Source organism: Arachis ipaensis, chromosome B03 (genome assembly GCF_000816755.2).
Source record: "Arachis ipaensis cultivar K30076 chromosome B03, Araip1.1, whole genome shotgun sequence".
NCBI lineage: Eukaryota > Viridiplantae > Streptophyta > Magnoliopsida > Fabales > Fabaceae > Arachis > Arachis ipaensis.
In genome coordinates, this window is record NC_029787.2 from 93,782,488 (window position 1) to 93,790,628 (window position 8,141).

An 8,141-nucleotide genomic window follows, 5' to 3' on the forward strand; every position below is an offset into this window, starting at 1 on the left:
GTAGACATCCAGGGCTTTCCAGCAATATATAATAGTCCATACTTTGGCCGATTTTAGACGATGAAAAATGGCATTAAACGCCAGTTCTACGCTGCAGTCTGGAGTTAAACGCCAGAAACACGTCACGAACCAGAGTTGAACGCCGAAAACACGTTACAACTTGGCGTTCAACTCAAGAAGAAGCCTCTGCACGTGTAAACTTTAAGCTCAGCCCAAGCACACACCAAGTGGGCCCCGGAAGTGGATTTATGCATCAATTACTTACTTCTGTAAACCCTAGTAACTAGTTTAGTATAAATAGGACTTTTTACTATTGTATTTGACATCTTGGGACGTCTAGTTCTTAGATCATGGGGGCTGGCCATTCAGCCATGCCTGAACCTTTCACTTATATATTTTTCAACGGTAGAGTTTCTACACTCCATAGATTAAGGTGTGGAGCTCTGCTGTTCCTCAAGGATTAATGTAAAGTACTACTGTTTTTCTATTCAACTCAACTTATTCCGCTTCTAAGATATTCATTCGCACTTCAACATGAATGTGATGATCGTGACAGTCATCATCATTCCCCTATGAACGCGTGCCTGACAACCACTTCTGTTCTACCCTCGATTGAATGGATATCTCTTAGATATCTAATACAGGGGACCGAGTCCGAGTTATTAGTGTCTTCGTGGTATAAGTTAGAATCCATGGATGGCCATTCCTGAGATCCGGAAAGTCTAAACCTTGTCTGTGGTATTCCGAGTAGGATCTGGGAAGGGATGGCTGTGACGAACTTCAAACTCGCGAGTGCTAGGCGTAGTGACAGACGCAAAACGATGGTGAATCCTATTCCAGTATGATCGAGAACCTCCAGATGATTAGCCATGCCGTGACAGAGCATTTGGACCATTTTCACAAGAGGATAGGATGCAGCCATTGACCACGGTGATGCCTCCAGATGATTAGCCATGCAGTGACATCGCATCGGACCATTTTCACAGAGAGGCTGGGATGTAGCCATTGACAACGGTGATACCCTTACAGAAAGCTTGCCATGGAAAGGAGTAAGACTGATTGGGTGAAGACAGTGGGAAAGCAGAGATTCAGAGGAACGAAAGCATCTCTATACGCTTATCTGAAATTCTCACTAATGATATACATAAGTATTTTTATCTTTATTTTCTATTTATTTTTTATTATTATTCGAAAATACTATAACCATTTGATATCTGCCTGACTGAGATTTACAAGATGACCATAGCTTACTTCATACCAACAATCTCCGTGGGATCGACCCTTACTCACGTAAGGTTTTATTACTTGGACGACCCAATGCACTTGCTGGTTAGTTGTGCGAAGTTGTGAAGTTATGTTTGGACCATGGTATTGTGCACAAGTTTTTTGGCGCCATTCCCAGGGAGAGAACAAGCAACAAATTTTACAACCTCAGAGTAACAATTTTGCATACCAATCATCTTCACAGAAGAGCACACCCTAAGCAATCATCAGCACTGAGGTGGTTGAGTTTCACCCCCCCTTTTCTTTCTATTTTTCAGTATTTTATTCTATTTTCTGTTTTCTATTCTAGCTTTTGCATGATCTTTTTCAAAATTTTGCTTTAGTAGTTTATTTTTAAAATTTTCAAAAATTTTTATGGTTATAATAAGATGTCTCATGAATTGCCCACTAAGCTTAAAACAAACTTTTTTGAAAAGAAGTAGTAAAATGCATAAGATTTCGAGTTATATCATGAGTTATTCCAATACTTAAGATGTGGTGGCCTTATCTTTATTTTCTGAATACATGAATTAACTGTGCATAATTGATATTGAAGTTAAGTATGTTGGCTCTTGAAGAACAGTGAATTTAGAGAAGTATTATTAGTTATCTGAAAAATAAAAATATTGATTTTTAAAGCAAGAAAAAGCAGCAAAAAAAAAAAAGAATGCTCATAGAAGAAAAAATCAAAAGAGCAAGGATCCAAAGCTTTGAGCATCAATGGTTAGGAGGGTCAAAAATTGGCCTAAAAAGCTCAATTGAGTTGCTATCCCTAACTAAATGCTTGTGGTGTGAAGGTGTCAAGTAAAAAGTTTGAAACTGAGCAGTTAAAGTCGTGATCCAAGGCAAAAGAGTACGCTTAAGAACTCTGGGCACCACTGTCTAAAAATTTAAGCAAAGCTAAATTTGAATCCAAAGGGTTCCCCCAGTTAAGTGCATGTGGCGTTTATATATTTGGTGGTAATACGGGAAACCAAAACACTTAGAGTCACGGCTAGGCTCAAAAGGTGCAAAGCACCAAAAGAAGATGTGTTCAAGAATCAAGAAGAGCTAAAAGAAGGGAATCAATAATATTATTTGGATTCTAGTTCCAAGAGAGACCAATGCTTCTGAGCTTCAAAGGAAAGTGAGATGTCAAAATTGTTCAGAAGAAAAGAGTTAATAGCCCCATTCAATTAATTGGAATTAAGCTTCATTGAAAACCTTGAGACTTATTGTATCTTCCTCTTCTTTCTAGTCCTATCTTCGTTTTGGTTGCTTGAGGACAAGCAACAGTTTAAGTTTGGTGTTCTAATGAGTGAATATTTTATACACTTTTTGGCACTATTTTCTTAGTGTTTTTAAGTATATTTTGTTAAGTTTTATTATGTTTTAGTAGGTTTTAGTGCAAAAATAACTTTTTGGATGCTACTTTGAATTTTTGTGTTTTTCTATGATTTTAGATGATTTTTGGATGAATTTGGCAAGTTTTAGCAAAGTCTGATTCAGAGGCACAGAAAGGATAGCAGATGCTGTCAGATCCTGACCTCCGTGCATTCGAACGAGTATTTCTGGAGTTACAGAGGTCCAATTGATAGGCTATTAATAGCATTGAAAAGATAACTTCTAGAGCTTTCCAGTAATATATAATAGTCTATACTTTTCTTTGGAAATGACTGTCCAAAATGGGCGTTGAACGCCCAACTTACTCCCTTTCTGGCGTTCAACGCCCAAACAGGACCAACCTCCCAAGTTGAATGCCCAAACTGGTGTTCAACGCCAGCCAAGTAGCAGGAAATGCCCAGAACTTGATTTGAACGCCAGGCATAAGCCCAAACACTCACTAAGTGGGCACCAAAGTGGATTTTAGCACTTTTTAGCTTTATTTTATGTCCTTTTTGTAATTTTTAAACAATATCTTTTAGGTTTAGTCTTAGAGTTTTTATTATAAATAAGGGACTTCCTTCCTCCTGAGGACTATGCCTCCCAAGAGGGGAGAAGTACATACACATTATTTCTATACATTATGAGCAACTAAACCTCCTAGGTTAAGGTTAGGAGCTCTGCTGATTCCTATGGATTAATACAATTACTTTTCTAATTCAATCTATGTTTGATTCTATTCTATGATGCATTGTCATTCTTTATCCTTATGAATTTGGGGTGAAACGAAAGTATGACCCCCTTTTCTACATGAGTTCTTTACGAGTCCTAACCCGGATAGTATTGAGCTATAGCTTGAGAGTGCATCATGGGTAACAACAAGTTACTTGGGATAATTGGGATATGTGACATGAAATCCCGTTAGTCAGGGGTAATTGAGGTTCTTGTGGCTCCAAGGGCTAGAATCACAGAGCTTCTTTCTCCAATCCAGAAGATCCGACCTTGTCTATGGCATTTTGAGAAGGATCATCAGAGATTGAATTGCGCGAGCTTCACCCTCTCCCAGATTGATCTAGCCTGTGCGGGCGTTTGGTTTGGATCAGAGAAGATTAATGACCACGACCCATGGCTTAATCACTTACAGCCTTGCCATTGAAGGAATCATTCATCGTTTGAGTAGTTAGTATGACGTGTTAATCCAGAAGAATAAGCATCTTCGAAGCCTTAACTGATCTCTCACTACTGTTTCTACGTTTTATTGTTATTGCTTATTTATGTGCCTACAACAAACAACAACTATCTTTCTATTCGCATGACTAAGATCTGCAGGAGAACCACAGCTTGCTCAATCCGGTAATCCTTGTGGGATTCGACCGTCACTCACCTAAGATATTACTTGGATGACTCGGTGAACTTGCCGGTTTAGTTGTGCGAGTCACAAATTCGCACACCACTCCTTAGAGATAATCTTAAAGAATTTGGATTGATCAGGCAACTTGGCCACATTTTTGGTAGCACTAAAATAAAGTAGTAAAAGATAAATTCTACAATGAAAGTCAACTTCTAAATAAATAATTGGGTCAAAATTAGAAGTGATCAAATAATGAAAACGCAAATATCATAATCTCAGCTGGGGAAGAGGAAGAATCACTGTTGTTAACAATATACAGTGGCAACAAAATAAGCAGCATCTCTGACTTAGAACAGAGCTAAAGACAAACCTTAGCTGCTTCTGTTAGTGCTTCAACATTCCCAGGACAAAGGTGATGTACTTGCTCATATGCAGTAGCAGCTTTTTGATAATGTCCAAGCTTAACATAAAATATCGCACGTTCTTTCCTAAGAGTCTCGTCCTTGGGATCTGCTGTTATTGCTTTTGAAAGGCAGTAACTGGCTTGAAAAATATCACCTTGTTCTCTGCAGTTGGAAAAGGTTCTCAATTCAGTAATTAAACTTCTTCTCTTCGAACAGAAAAGCATTTTAAAAATGAATATATTGATTCGGGTACTTTTAAAAGGTGACAAACTCCAATGAGGTAAAACTAACAGAGATATTTTGAAATGGAAAATTGAGTTAATTATGAACCATTTTCCCCATATTTTTCCTGCATAGGTTATTTATTATGTGGACATATTAGTAGATGAAATTCTAACAACTTTCATGATTCAACTGGGAATGAGAATTCATGCAGCTGAATAGTTCCAGAAGCATAACTAATTAAGGATGAAGATGCATAAACTACCATTTCTATCCACGAAAATTTTAAACACTGACAAATCTACCCACAAAAAAAGAAAATTACCATTTGCACCCATAAAAGATGGATTCTATATGACAAAATTATCCAAACGTTGAAAAATAACCTAAAAACCCCAAATTACCCTTTTCCTAACCCTAATCTCAATACCCCTCTCGCAAATTTCAACCCTCTCTTTATTCTTTTATTCAATTTTACCACCTCCTTCACCAACACCATCATCACCGCCACCGTCACCAACCGTCAGCCTCATATTCCTCCTTCTCCACTATACTACAACAACTGCACTCTAACTTTTAATTTTACTTCTCATAATCACTTCTCTAATCCCAAATCCTATCAACACTTTATTACCGCCATTACCATCACCACCCTTCCTCCATCACTTTCAATATAATGTCAGAAGAAGAAGCACCTTTAGATGCTAAAAATTGAAACTTTGGCAAGATCGCTTTGGTGGGGTCGCATGTGAGTAACACAGGAATCTTGCACATGATGGTGGTGATTTGGGAGAGTGAGAAACCGTGAACTTTGAAGAAGAGATGACGAAATCTGGCTTGATGGGGTGTCAAAGAGAACACGTTTGTGTGCTCTGAGAGCGTTTTCATGGAATAAACCGCACTTAGTGGTGAGGTAAGAGATAGTGAAAGAGTGGTGGTCATCGAAATGGAGGTGGTTGAGAAGAGGAATGAGTAGCGACGTGTTTGTGATAGAAGAGGAGAAGAACGCAAGGCATAGAGCAGATGAGCAGTTGCAGGAAGCAAAGGTTGCAAGAAGCAAAGGATCATTACTATCGTTGTTGTTTATGGCTGTGGAGAAAGAGAAAGGTGAGGTTGACGGTTGGTGGCAGTGGAAATGGTGGTGGTGTTGGTGAAGGAGGTGGTGAAATTTCTGAAAAGAATAAAGGAATGGATGAGATTTGGAAGAAGGGGGTTGAGATTAGGGTTAGGAGAAGGGTCATTTGAGATTTTAAAATAATTTTTTAGTATTTGGATAATTTTGTTATATGAAACTCAAGTTTTATGAGTGCAAATGGCAATTTTCTTTTCTTGTGAGTAAATTTGTCAGCGTTTAAAACTTTCGTGAGTAGAAACGATAGTTTACTCAAAAAATAATAAAACATCTCTCCTAGGTCAGTCATAAAGCATTTTCCAATGGCATGAATCTTTTGGAGTCAAATGAGCAGCAATCATGTAAAAATCCATCGCCCTTTTGTAATCCTCAAGGTCATAATAGACAAGTCCAAGGGTATGATACGAATCAGCCACATTTTGTACTAGCCTAATAACTTCATGTGCGACAGCTATAGCCTGCAAAAAGCCAACAAAAAAGCTAAAGAAAAAGGAATAGACGAAGAGAGCATGCAGGAGAGAGATCCAAACAAGAAAATGTTAACATCCAGCTTTTGTGACAAATTGCAACTTCCAACCTTTTCAGTTTTCAACTGTAAACAACTTGTATATTTGTAAAGTAATGTAATTTTGAAGCCAGATCTGAAGTAATCTATTTTACCAACTTGATTCATATTTTTCATGAGGATGGTTTTCTGCCATACACCTTCAGATAGATTCTACAAGTTAGAGGATATAGTAACCTGATGCAACTTGGGGCAGTAAATGGCAGTAAATACTTCTGTATTTCTCTTTTATGATAACTAATTGAGATAGGACTAAAAGATTAATATTTATCCTCTAATCAGTCATAAGATAATAAAAAAAATTCTTATCATTGATTGGAATCTCGGTACCATGAAAACTTGTAAAAAGCATCAAGACTAACAATAGAATACTAAAAAATAAACAAAATAAAGAGAAAGAAATTCTGGAAACAAAAAGATATGAGCCAATAAAGTAGTTTCAATCTCCATTTACAGGGAAATCACAATGTTCACATTGTCTCCGTAGAACTGTACTGTATAATTCACTATAAATACATGCAACCCTTACCTTATCTTCTCACAACACACAAATCACAAATCACAAGTCACACCCCATTATTATTATTATTATTAACAACCATCACCATGGCCAAAGCCTTAACCTTCTTCTCCACACTCACCGTCCTCTTCTTCCTCTTCACTTCCCATGTAACAGCCAAACAACCTCGCTTCTATCGAAGCATTTCTCTGACATCTCTAGGCCTCCGCAAAGAGAAGCTCAGCCACCTCCATTTCTACTTCCACAACATTGTTAGCGGCCCAAAGTCCACCGCCAGAGATAGTCAAATGGAACCTCAAATAATATCCATAGTAACTTGATCAATAAGCTACCAACAAGCAATACTTATTATTTCAACCAAAAACAATTCCAGAATAAAGTGCAAATAACAAAATACAGAACAAACACAATGCAGCAATAGATTTTTGTTGGGGCAAAAATAATAGGGTTTAAATGTAAAGTCATTGAGCCAATTGAACCTACCATTAGGAACATCCTTAAGCTAATCACCACAACCTTGAAACCCGAAGAAATGTACACAATCAAATCTAAATTAACAATACTTTATTCCTCAAACGGACAAAAATAAACTGTTTCTCGAAGAATATATATATACTAGTCGATGCCGCGTGCAATTGCACGGTCTAATACATGATATGAAAAATAAATAATTTGATATTTTAATTAGAATGAGTAAATATAATTAGTTAAAATAAAACGCGCAGGTTACTTTATGATTTATAAATAACAAAAAATAATATAAAACAAAATGCATACATATTAAAAAAATAATGAGTGAAAGATATGTTAAACAAAATAGAGACAGAATATAAAAAGAGTAAAAAATTAAAAGGAAGAAGAAAAAAAAGATAAAAAATAATTAAAAGAAAAGGATGAGAAATAGTAAAGTGTAAATTTAGTAATATACATCCTATGAATTTTTTTTATAAATTCAAAAATCATTTAATTTTTTTAATTCGGTCAATTTTAAAAAGTGTGAAAAGATTATATGTAAGCATGTAATACATTAATTTGGTATTTTTTTTATAATTATCTTTTTTTAATTGTAAATACATTATACTATAACATTCTAAAATGTTTTTCAATTCTCTGTTAGTAATTTACCACAAAAATATAAATAAAAAATAAAACAGATAGAGAATCAAAATTAAAATCGTAATAATAATTGGTGGAGAGTGGCTACTCTCTTTTTTCTGATGTGGAGGTGAGAGTGAATTTAGAATTTTAGAATTAATGGGTTATTAATTTTAAGGAATTTGTTTTGTTAATTATTTATTAATTATTATTATTAATTGTTATAC